The sequence below is a fragment of the Rhinolophus sinicus genome, chromosome 1, assembly GCF_057876585.1.
Source record: "Rhinolophus sinicus isolate RSI-liver-muscle chromosome 1, RSI-T2T, whole genome shotgun sequence".
Classification (NCBI taxonomy): Eukaryota; Metazoa; Chordata; class Mammalia; order Chiroptera; family Rhinolophidae; genus Rhinolophus; species Rhinolophus sinicus.
This window is the reverse complement of record NC_142501.1, coordinates 105,931,152-105,944,448: the sequence shown is the minus strand read 5'-3', so window position 1 is coordinate 105,944,448 and position 13,297 is coordinate 105,931,152. Positions and strand designations below refer to the sequence as shown.

At 40.1% G+C, this 13,297-nt stretch overlaps 1 long non-coding RNA gene across 2 annotated transcripts in view; it reads right to left on the bottom strand.

Annotated features, from left to right (window-relative positions):
• The window catches only part of LOC148759167 (uncharacterized), an 86,525-nt gene that overhangs the window by 8,247 nt on the left and 64,981 nt on the right, over positions 1-13,297 (bottom strand). The window contains exons 4-5 of one of the 2 annotated variants that reach the window (XR_016018751.1): positions 3,727-5,620; positions 1,417-2,920 (exon numbers count right to left, since the gene is read on the bottom strand). This is a non-coding gene — a long non-coding RNA (uncharacterized LOC148759167). Of the gene's footprint in view, positions 1-1,416; positions 5,621-13,297 lie in introns of those variants that run through there. The other variant, XR_016018735.1, reaches the window with a different exon arrangement.

Sequence of the window (13,297 nt, the reverse complement as noted above, 5' to 3'; positions counted from 1 at the left end):
TATTGGTTACTGGAGAGGCTGTCGGTGTGTATGGGGCAGAGCTCGTGCCCTTGTATACGCTGTGCACACAAGGGCTCTATTTAACTGGTCTTGCCTCCAACTGCTGCGAGGTGGAGAGCAGGGCGGGGTTGGAAAGAACACTAAACAGATGGTCAGGTTTGGGTCCCAATCCTGGTCTCTAACCCAACAAGATGGTCCTGGGCAAGTCATCTCTTGATTGCTTCAGCTGCAAAATGAAGGAGTTTGAGGACAGGAGATTTGGACTCAAAAATTTCTAGGATTCCTTTGCTATGACCGCAGTCCCCAGGAGAAGTCTCTGAGGGTGATCTCAATTGCCAGCCTCAGTGATCTGACAGATTGCCATGACTTTGCCAGGGAAAGACTCCAGGTTCATGACAACCATCTCAGAAAACCTATGTAAATTCTTACATCAATTTGTGTGTCTGTGTGGGGGTGGGGGAAGTCATTGCCTCAGGGAAGTTGAATTGATCTCCTCACATTTCTGAGAGGTTTGATTTCCAGTTGGCACCAGAGGACATGGAAACTCTGGATGGCCTCAAGAAGAACATCGGCTATGATGAGGACACTTTATAAGTGGCTTGTTCCCTTGTAGACACTGGGGAGCAGGAGAATGATGGGATTCAACTTATTCCAGTCCCCAAAGGGCACTCTTGTCCTCCCTCTTCTTTTAAGCAAGTTGCTGGAAGTCATTTTTCCTCCACGTCCTCAGACCACCTTTTCTCTGTCACTCTAGCGTCCCCTCGGTCCGTACCCTGCTTATATTCTAGGATCCATCAATATAGTAACATCCTTAGCACACGCCCTTCTCTTCTTGCCTTACTCCTTGATCTAAATAAAACCTGGGTAGTCCCATCCTCTGCCCACATCGTCAGGTTTCCCTCCCGCACATATTACTCCTAGAAGCGTCTGAACGTGCTCTCATCTTATGAAAAGAAATCCTCCCTTGAGCTGAACTCGTCGTCCAGCTACAGCCGCTTCTCCTTTTATACAGAAACTCCGTGAAGTCAGCGACCTTCATCTCACCGTCTTTCAAGCCCACGCAAATCAGGCATCTGCTCCCACTTTGCCCAAACCCTCATCGGGTCAACCATGGCCATCTTTGCTGAAACCAGCAGAGTCTCATTCACTCTCCTTGGCCCAGTGGGTCACTCTCCTAGCAACGCTTTCTGAGCTGGCTTTCTGACGGTGGCTCTGTTTCCCCGTCACCTCCCTCACCTTCCATCTCGTGTCCTCTGCAGGGTCCTCCTCAACTTCACTGTGGAGTGATGTCAGTCCTGGGTCTCGTCTCTTTTCTAGCCACACCCACATCCTCCGTGATTTCATCTAGTCTCATGCTTTAAACACCGTCTAAATACAGGCTCCAAAATCATCCGCAGCCCAGAGCTTGGCCCTGCTCAGATTTACAGATCCATTTACTCAGCTCCACTTGGATGTCTCAGAAGCATCTCAAACTTATGGGTCACGGTGGTATCTGCAGACCCCCCCGCACACACCAAATATGCTCATTAATCTTCAGCCACTGGCTGCTGTCTGCTCCATCCTCACACACAGTAGCCACAGCCAGTGGGTTAAAAAGCAGATCTGATCAGGTACTCCTTCTCTGGACGTCTGGTGGCCGGCCATCTCACTCAGAGCAAAGGCCATATTCCTGACAAAAGCTGCAAGGGCCAACGGGTGCCCCCTTCCTACGTCTCTGCCTCCACGTCGCACGACTCTGCCCTCTGACTCCAGTGCAGCCCAATGGCCCCTTTACTGTTTCCCACATATGCCAGGCCTGTCTCAAGACCTTTGCACTGGCTGTTCTCTGCTAGAATGCTCCTCGTCAGGTAGCTGGATGCTCTCTCCTCCACCTCCTTAAGTCTTAACTCAGATGTCATCCCTTCTCTGTTACTATATCAAAAAATGCAGCCCTCGCAGCACTTTCCCTCCACCCTGACTTTCTTTGCTCCTGGCACGTATCCCTAAATAACACACCATAGAGTTCACTGACCTATTTGGTTTATTTTCTGTTTCCCACAGATTGTTACATTCGTAGGGCAGCTTTTTTAAGAGCTACTCTTTCCCCGAGTAATTAATGCATATTGGTTGAATGTATAATAACAAATTGACAGACTGACAAAAGGAAGGGAAAATAGAGGAGCAGGCAGGAATCATTACGAGTTAATATCAGTAACTTTAATCAATAATAATTATTCAGTGATTTACCATTTCCTATCAGAAAATGATTATATATTGAGAGAGTTTACTTCCCTTGCTAAAATGGAAGCCCTCTGCTGACGTGACTTTTATCATTTATCCATCTCTAGGTCTGGTGCGCAATTTTTCATCCATTGTCATAAATTATTTCTGAGTACTTGAAAGAAATTAAATGATAAGGATATTAACTCACCTTCCTCATCATCCCCTTGAAATATTTGTTAACTTTATATATTAGACCAGATTGGCATTATTTTAAAAGAGGCAGAATTCATTTCTGCTCTCTTGGGAGTTTAAAATATCAACACAAATAGTTTATCTCCGTAAGGTGTAGAGCAGCATACCTGCAAAAATAGAATATGTTGGTTTATTTTTGTGTCCGTGCCCAAGAGCATGTAAGTATATTTATTTCTGACCGTGTATAACAGGGTAATGCCATAGCACATGGTTATAATATACTTAAGCCATTTTAAAAGAAACCTCTCTTTACCCAGCCCAGGAAGTTACTTCACTAAGACCCCCTCTATCTTCTAGATTTGCTGGTCATCCAGACCCCCCACTTGAGAATGAATATTAACACGGTATCTGTGGTCACTGCTGTTTTTTGGTTCCAGTTGATGGCTGGAGAACACCTCAAGGAGGAGAAGCTGGCTGGTTTAGTCAACGTCGCTCAGCCTGATCAGTTGCAATGTGGCTCGAGTCCCTGGATCAGAAAATAAAAGTCTCTAAACCCAGTCCCCTACCCCGCAAAGTAAAGGTATCCTTCAAACAACCTAACCTACTGCTGCTTTGGCTTTTTTTGTTTGTTTTCTTTTCCTCTGTGTCACTGCTGTTGAAATACTGACATGCCAGGAAGTGATCACAGGGAGACGACCTCTCAAAGCAGCTAACCACTTACTATACTTTCAAATGTTCAAAGTCCACTCTCTCACTTGTCTGTAATTCTTGGTTTTTCTTTTTTTCTCTCTTCTGTGAATTTGCCACACTATAAAATTTTATCAGACCTTTTAGGGGGATCTAAAGCTTAATACCAAATACCCCAAATGTCCAGATTTCCACTGAGAATTAGTCATAATTCCAAGAACAAGGAAAGTATTGTGCCGAACGAAAGACAAGCAACAGCTGCCTACACCACCATCACTCAGGTATGACAGTCATCCCACAGAGGTTTTAAAGCAGCCCTCATAAACTGTGTCAATAAGCAATTAGAAACACAGTTGGAACCATGAAAAAGAGAAAGTGTCAACAAAGGAAGTTCAAAGGAATTTCTTCAGGCTGAGGAGAAATGGAGCTGATGGAAACCCAGATGGGCAGCCAGGTGGGGACAGCCCAGGAAATGGTACACACAGCGGAGGAAGGACAACAAGTTTTCCTCGCAGCTTAAATTATTTAAGAGAAAACTATTTAAAGGAAAACTAATAACATTGTGTCATGTGTCACATCTGGAGGAGGAAACCGTATAACAAAGGACAGGAGAGTAACGGAAGGGCACTGCTGCCAGGTGCTTACCTCATACTCCAGTGGGTCGTTTCACTTCAGAGAAGACTGTGATAAATTAAGGTGCAGGAAGCCGCTACAGCGACCCCTACATCTGCTGTAGGTCCTGGGCTGTCATAAAATCGAGCCAGTCTCTAATGTGGTTGAGGAAAAGGCCCTCTGTCTCTTTCCTGTTTCCTCCATAATCTCCCGGTTCATCTTCTCTGCCGTTCCTCTCTGATGTCTGTTCACAACCAGCCATATCTCCCGACTTTGCTGACGCTGTTTTCTTCCTGGTTCTGTTTGCTTTTAATTTCTGACGGATCCTTGGGTTTTTCATCCAAATGAAAGCAGAAAATGCCTATTGGGACGAGTATCTATGGTGATGAGCATTCTCTGTCCGAAAGTCATCAGAAACACAAAGCAGCCATCTGACAAAAGTAGTGACTTTTCCTTGGGGAGCCTGTGACCTCAGGCCCTGGGCTGGGTAAGAACTTTCATAGAAGTCACGTCATTCAGGGAAAAGCGAGGTCCCAGGAGAGGAGGCTTGTGAGACAGAAGTTGCACAGAGCTTTCAAGTACCGTCTTGAGAGCAAGATTAAAAAAAAACAGTGATAGAGAATGTGACCACGTAACCGCTGTGAAACTTCATAATTGCCCAGTATTTGCTTATTTTTGCTACCTGTTATTTCTTTCTTCACAGTAACTCACAAAGTGTAAAAAAAAAAAAAAAAAAAAAGAACCCAAACAACAAAAAACACCAAAAACAAACCAAAAACCCTTAAAATCTAACAGACTTTGCAAAGGCGCCTTCTGTTGTCAGAGCCACAATGGGCTTGGACATTAGTCGGTCTCTGGGTGCCACCTGCTGGCAGATTTATCTAACAGCTCTGAGTGGTCTGGGAGATAAATCTTTAAATGTAAACAGACGATACATTCATTACTCAGGGTTCCATATTTGAGTAGTTGCCTACTTGCTAAAATGTATTTGTAATACCAAAATCAATGTTCTCGCGCTTTCATGATCATTCTCAGACATGCACAGAGAAAAGAAAATGGGTGGAAGGAGGCAATGCTGTGCCATCTTTCAGCTCCCACTACAAACACATATCGCTTACATCGTCTATTTATTACAAGTGCTTCTCACTTATGTGATTCTCGTTGGTGATTTTTCTGTTTAAGATGGTCTTTGTAAAAAAGTTATTTAGAAATGTGTAAAAATGTTTCTATAAAATATAAAGTGATATGAAAGTGGTAGCTATCATTGGATCAAGGGTACCTGGCCCCGATGTTCCAGAAGATGACATGACTATATTTGAATAAATGTAGGTCTTTGTACGTGAATAAACGAATAAATGCCGATTGTTGTACATGAATAAATGTAGATTGTTGTATATGAAAAAATAAGACATCCCCTGAAAATAAGCCCTAATGCGTCTTTTGGAGCAAAAATTAGTATAAGACCTGGTCTTGTTTTCGGGGAAATACGGCAGTGACAAAAATTGGAAAAGATAAGAAAGTTAGCAATTAACATCATTGAAGTATTAATTACAACTTGGTTGTTTGGGTTTTACTTAAACAGCTGGTATTCGGGCAGTATGAGTATGTAAAACTCAATTCTGTTTTTTATTCACAAATCTGCTTAGAAGTTAGATGCCAAGAAACATAATTTAAAATAGTACATAAATTTTCATTATACACCTATGATACAAAAATATTTTTCTTTAATATTTTCACATGCCATATGTTACATGGGAAACAAAGTGTTATATAAACAGTCCAGTAAATAAATGTGTACTATTTATGTTTCAGATCATATACTTTTTATTCAAAATCTGTACATATTCTTGTGACGCTTTCAAAACTAGATCATCAGTAGATACTGGAGGAAAAAGACTATAGGATTCAGATTCAAATTCAGCAGCAGCTAGAAAGAAAAACAAAGAATTATGTTCTTTATCTAAAATATAACTAAGTATAAGTGTTAAGGAGAATGAAAAATCCTATATGAGGCAACAGTACAAAACAGGAGATTACTATTCAATATAAGTTGCCCATGGTTGCACACTGAATTAACTGTTATTATGGCTGAGCATCAGAGCTCTGGTTGTCTCATTCTTCATTCATTTGTTAACAAAGTAATATGACAAGCACTGATGTTACAAGATGAAGATGACATGGTCCACCCCTGACCCATCACCTACTATAAATTGAAGGAACAGATGAACAGGCAATTTCCACTCAGAGTCACATATACCAGACAAATACAAAACAGGTGATGGGAACACACAGAAAGGACATCCCTATTTTGTGACCATATTGTCTACGCTTTGGTGGAGGTGATATGGCAGTTGATGCCTGAAGGAGAAGGACAGAGGATGCCAGATAGAGGGAAGAAGCAGATGCAAAGACTGGAGTGGGGGAGAACATTGTGGAATGAGAAGTAGTCCAGTTCAGCTAGATGCTACAGCAAAGGGGCAGACTAGGTTTAGTAGCAAGACATAAGGCTGAATTATTTGGCAAGAACTAAATTGATGTGGGTGTTTTTACTCCATGCAAAAGAATTTGGAGTTTCTCCTGAGGGTACATGGTAAACCAATGACAAACTCAATGACTAGAGATTTAAATGTCACCCAGCAGGTGACAGCTATATGAACTGTAATTGCCTAAGTATCACTAGATGAGTCTGGTTATTGGGCCTCATATCACTGGCAAAAACATGACAAGTTGATGAAGCCCAGTTGTTTTTGTTTTGCTTTGTTTTTTTACTGGGGAATATTGGGGAACAGTTTGTTGCTCCAGGGCCCATCAGGTCCAAGTTGTTTTCCTTCAATCTAGTTGTGGAGGGTGCAGCTCACTGGCCCATGTGGGAATCGAACCGGCAACCCTGCTGCTCAGAGCTCGTGCTCTAACCAACTGAGCCATTCAGCAGTCCCATGAAGTCCAGTGTTCAACGTGCAGGTGGACAGTTCCGTAGGGATGGCAGAGGAAAGGAAGGAGACAGCCAGAAATACAGAGATACATGGGCTTTTGAGATTTTTAAAAAGCTACACAGCATGATAAGTAATCAGGAATAAATGTATTCTTCATTACGATGTTTATGCTTTCAACCTTTTTCATTTGCTATGCATAAGAAAATGTCCCCCCTGTCTTCCATCTTCCCCCTCCCCACTCCGGTTCCAGCCGTTGTTTCTCAGTCCAGTTGTGTAGAACACAGCTCCATGGCCCATGCTGGTATTATGACCCTTGCGCTCCCCCCAAGTGTGGCAGTCAGTCGCCAGTCAGCTCACGGCAGCTCTCGCCAGCTGCCAGCCACTCACGCCGGCCACTCATAGCAGCACATGGTAGCCCACGGCAGCACTCAGCAGCCAGGGGCAGCTTATGCCAACCTCCAGTTGCTCACGGCAGTCCAGCTCCAGGGAGAGCTGCTGTTCACAGTCTTAGCTGTAGAGGGCACAGCTCACTGGCCCATGTGGGAATCGAACCGGTGACCTCGGAATTAGGAGAGAGCGTTCCAACCACCTGAGCCACCTGAGCCACCAGGCCGGAACTATTTTTTATTTCTTTTTAATTTTATTGGGGAATATTGGGGAACAGTGTGTTTCTCCAGGGCCCGTCAGCTCCAAGTAGTTGTCCTTCAATCTAGTTGTGGAGGGAGCACCTCAGCTCCAAGTCCAGTCGCCATTTTTCAATCTTTAGTTGCAGGGGCACAGCCCACCATCTCATGCAGGAATTGAACTGGCAACCTTGTTGTTGCGAACTCACGCTCTAACCAACTGAGCCATCTGCCACCCCTCTGGAAGCTCAGCAGCAACTCGTTGTCTTCAGTCTAGTTATGGAGGGCACAGCTCACTGTCCCATGTGGGAATCAAACCAACAACCCTGTTGTTCAGAGCTCAAGCTCTAACCAACTGAGCCATCTGGCCGCCTTCCCCCCCCCCCCCCCGCCCCCAGTTCCCTTTTAAAATGATGTCTTCCTGACAGAGCATTATATTTAAAGTGAGGTTCTTATAGACAGCATAGAGTTAGTTCAAGACATTTTTAAATCAATTTTGGCAATCTCTGTTTTTTAATTGGTGTATTGAAATTGATATGTTTGGACTTACGTCTACAATTTTATTATTTAGTTTTTTCTTATTCCCTCTGCTTTTTATTCCTTTGTTCCCCCTTTCCTGACTTGTTTTGGGTTATTGAACATTTGTTAGTATCCCATTTTAATTCATCTATTTTCATAATTATAAATTTTCAAAATTATCTATTTTCAAAATTATAAATAGTTTTTAATGATTTTTCTAGGGGTACAATATACACACTTAACTTTCACAGCATCCTTAGAATCAGAGTTTTACCTCTGCAATGGGAAATATAGAAATCCTACAAATATGTAGATCCCAGTTACCTGTTCCTCTTATGTTCTAGTTATCTTATATATTACATCTTCATACATTGAAGTCCCCATCAGATATTGCTAAAAATTTTGTCTTCAAATATCAAACATATTTTAAAGAATTCAAGAGGAAACTAATAATCTCTTGTAGTTACGCAGATACTTATCATTTCTGTTGCTCTTCCTTAAGTCATCGTATTCCAAGTATTCTTATGGCATCATTCCTCTTCTGTCTGAAAAACTTCCTTTAGCAATTCCTTCATAAGTCTCCTGGCAATGAATACTCTTAGTTTTCTTAATCTGAGAATATTTCCTTATACCTTCCTAAAGGATATTTTTACCAGATACCCCATTTGGGGTTGACAGTTTGTTTCTTTCAGCACTTGAAAACTGTCTTACTTCTTACTAGCCTCCCAGGTTTCTGATGAGAAATTCATAGCCATTTGAATCATTGTCTTTCTATTGGCAATGAACCTTTTTCTCTGGCTGCTTTCCAGACTTTTTTTCAAATATATATTATACACACACACACACACACACACACACACACACACACATTAGTCATCATGTGTCTGAGAACGGATTTCCTTTGGTTTATTCTGTTAAGAGTTTGCTGATTTTCTTAAATCTGTAGGTTTATGTCTTTTGCCAAGTTTCAGAATTTTTAGCTATTTTTCTTCAGTTTTTCTGCACCATTCTTTCTCCTCTCCTTTTGAGACCATGATGACATGAATGTTAGACCTTTTGCCATTGTCCCATAGGTACTTGAGTCTATGCTTTTTTTTTTTTTTTTTTTTGGTATTTTGTTCTCTCTGTTGTTCAGGTTGGATAATTTCTATTGATCTATTTTCACATATACTGGGTCTTTACTCTGACATCTCTAATCTGCTGTTAATCCCATCCAATGAGTTTAAAAATTTCCATTATTGTATTTTTCAGTTCTAAAATGTCTATCTGCTTCTTCATATTATTTTTTTCTATGATTGTCTATTTATACATTCAAAAATATTTGTGGTTGCTTGCTAAAGCATTTAAAAATAGCTACTTTAACATCTGTGTCAAATAATTTCAAGAGCTGTGTCATCTCAGCATTGGAATCTGTTCATTGTCTTTCTGCATTGAAATTTTTCTGATTCTTTGTAAACTGAGTAATTTTGGATTATATTCTGGATTGAGCTGAGAGTCTGGCTTAATCCAGAGGATCAAGTTGTCAGGAGTTCTGTTTCCATATCTTGGCTCTGCTTTCTTCTCTTTGCACTCTGTTCTTGTTCAGGTTCCTCATTTATGATAGCTAGAAGGCCCCCAGTAGCTCTAGACCCATGTCCTAACCTTTCAGCATCTCTTATAAAAAAAGTGGAATTCTCTCTTCTGACAGTTCTAGAATTTCATCTCATTGAATCATGTACCCATCCATGAATTAAATCATTTTAACTGGGTGAGTGAGCTGATTAGCTGGCCACAATTTTGTGCTACCTCCTGGAACTGGTGGACAGGATATCAACTTTTCCCAAATGACATTAAGGAAAAAGTTTCCCAAGGACAATAGGAGAGTACTAACAAGAAGAGGAAATAGATTTGGGATAATTAGAAAAAAACACGTATCTACCACAATAAACCCTTCCACAGAGAATTGCCTGTATACCATGTCTATGATTATTTTAGAACAATGCCTGCTGTGCTCTACTATCTCTAAGTGAGAGTGACTTATAGAAAAATGTAAATCAGTTTCATTTAGGGATATAAATGAAATATCAGAATATATAATTGAACAGTATATAAAGGAATAAATTACCAAAATCAATCAAGGTATATCTTAGCATAAAATAATATAACAAAATCCATTAATATAATACATTGCATTAATAAGTTATGAGAAATAACAAAAAATAGGTGAAACTATAGCTAGTCCTTTTAAAATTAGGAACCAGAAAAGAAAATGATGCTCATTATTATCTTTATTATTTAATATTTTCAAAAATGCTAGTTAAAGTATTAAGGGATAAAGCAAATATAAAAAGTATCATAAATAGAAAGAGGGAGAATTATTCTACCAATAAAAGACCAAAACTAACAAAAGTGGACAGATTCAGTCTAGTTTATCGACAAGGAGAACCTGATCTGAAGGACAAGGACATAGGTTTGCTTTGGAACAGGGACAGTGGGAATGTCAGTTACAGAGCCAGATTATTCTAAGAATGATCTCAGAACTAGAGAAAAAGAACAAGTCCCAGCCCCTAGGAAATGGGGCTAAAAGGAACAAAGCCAGAAGTAGGTTCTAGCCAGATGGCTTGTAGCCAAAGAGCACTGAGTCCTCAGGTTCTAGGTAGAACAGAGATAGGTAGGGACCCAGACTTGCCATGTGGTCTATTTACCAACATCTTTTGGTGCTGGAAGAGTAGATATACTTAATGTAAGCACACTTAGGTGAGAGCAGCAGGGCAAGAGATTTTGATGTGGTGCTGGGCTGGCTTATCATTGGTTCAGGGCTGTGAGAGGGTAGGCAGCTTATTCTTAAATAGGTACTCCTTTGACAATATAACTCGGTTGAGAATGGTATGGGGCAAGTCCTGACAATGCCCTCCATGTGTATTAAGGATTGTGAACCGCATATCATAAAATAAATCATTATGTTTTAAATACAATAATGAAAGACATTCTTTTGAAGTTGGAGCTTTTGACACGGTAGGTTATCCTTTGTTACTCCATAGGTCTAGCCCCATGAGTAAACTAGAGGGCCAGAAATTCCAAAACTCAAAAGATACCAGTCAAAGGGCCCAGTTTCAACTAAGAGGAAGTAAGTATACGCCACCCTTTCTCTCCCACTGAATGAAGCTATAAAACTCAGAAAGAATATATGGAGTAGCTACTTGAAGACTCTAAAAACTAAATAGTAACATATGACTTGGGGAGGAAGACCAGAATTTTGAAATACCACTAAACTGGCAATGAGTTTACCATTTTCCCCCCTCTGATATCTCCTGGCCCCAGCTCAGTGCACTGGAAATGAACAATGGAGCACAGAAAGACAGAAGAAGTCCCCTGGTGGCAACTTGAGGAGCAGAAAATGTAACTTTTGAGTTCAGAGAGAGTGTGGAAATCTAGCCCCCTCTTTTTCTTTTCTTTGTTCTTCCATGCACCAGCCTCCAAGCAATCCTATGGTAGCAAAAGCAGCCAGTGGCAGCAGGAGCCTACAGCAGGCAAACTCTTTGGGAGAAAAACCTTTCTCTGTTTGGATCACACATTAGAAAGGGTAGAAAATGGATGCCCATGACTTTATTAATGGTTCCAGCTTTTACCAGGAGATGAGCTGTACTTAGAAGATTCAGACTTTTTAGAAAGAAAGTCTAAATGAATAAAAGACTGATAAATCATGAAGGAAGGCAAGAACTTTCACCGAATAGTGATACACAGTTGCCATGTTTATAGTATCCATGTGACTGTTCAAAGTATAAAAATGTGTATCCTAAGAATTATGTATAATAGTAAGTAAGAGCCATTCGTAATGTATTGCTCATTTGTAAGCTACTTGAAATTGTCCTAATGCATAGTGTCATACAAGTAATACAAGCATAAAGCATTAATGATCTTACCAAAATGAGGAAAAAAAAATTCACAAGGGCTTTCCCCTCTGTATTGTTTTAATATCAAAAATTTAAATATGCTGTTCTACTAGCGTTGTCTTCTAAGTGTCCAGTGTATTAGCACTTTCCTTGATGTGCTTAGGAGATGGATCCATGAATTCCTTAGACTTTCTGCTGGAGTTCATTTAAGGGTGTCTGATTATATGGTGAAGAGTAGACTGAAAAGACCTTTGGGTGACAATGTCATTATTTTCTCATTATGTTTTTAGGTTGATGATTAAGATACAGTTGTGTTTAAAACCAAATGGCATTAGTTATTAGGTTTACCAAACTGGAAACCTATCTTAGTTAATATTTTAGGAAATATGAATCCATAACAAAAGCCATAACTATTTTTACACTGGAGTGCTAGTTAACTTAGAGAGATGTAGAATTATTCACCATTTAATGGTGGTTATTAATGATGTTTATTTTCAGTATTTTTAATATGGGTAATTTTTTCACCTCCTCTTAAGAGGAATAATGTTTATTGATTAAAGATGGGAAATGGTTAAGACGCTAATTGTATTTCAGGTCTTTGACTATATTATGCATTGTATGATAGATTTCATTTTTCATGAAATGTCTTAGTTTTTCTACTTAAAAAATAGAGGTATGAATGAAAAAAAAAATCCTAAAAATGGGTCTTAGTGTAGTCACATCCTAGGTCTGTAGCTTCCTTGACAAAGATTAATCTTTAACTTAAGGGAGCCTGTCTATTGTCTTTTTGCCTCATACCCTTGGAATGCCAGAGTAAATCCTTTGTCCAGACCCCTCAGAGCACACACACTGCACCAGAGTACAAGACCACAGAACCCCTCATTGTTATCTTGTTCCCCGAATACCATCTCTATGTGCTGTAAAATATTAATTATTAACTATCCTGTACCCACCAATGTAAAAGAAGCATGTGTGTGTCTCTCAGTTTTGCTCTTTATCCAATCAAAAGATTTCCCTGCTTTGCTTTCTCCCACCCACTTAATCTACCACCAATGGATTGCATGTAAACTTCCTTAATTCTCCTTTGATTTTTAATGTATAAAATAAGCTGCAAAACTGCTATTCTCTAGAGCATTTTCTCAATCCTCAATCCAGGAAGTTGAGATTTTGCTTCCTGGCAATTGTCCTAAGTTTGGCTCAAATAAATTCATCAAAATTCTCTACAGGCTTGGACATTTCTTACATCAACAGTAGTTAGGCAATTGAGTTTGCATTACATTTTCAGTCACTTTGAAAATGTAATTAGAGTTGCCAGTATACTTAAAATTGAAATGGAAGGGAGCACCAAGGAGAGGTTGAGAAGTCGCAATGTTCTTCAACCCTTTAGAGACACCTGGAACTTTAAAATTTTTAATCAATACTGAATACCCCTTTATTGTAATTTTTCAGATGATTAATGTGCTGCGAGGAATAAGATCCACTGGAGTAGAAAATTGTACCACTTCAGGGTCTCAAATGTGTTGAGACAGTTAAAGTGTAAAATGGCGGTGTTGTTGATTCTGGGAGCAATATTTCACACGCAGTTAGTGTACGTGATAAGTGTCATCACTTGTCAGAATAGATAACATCCATGGAACCCAAGGGAAATTGGGGTTCT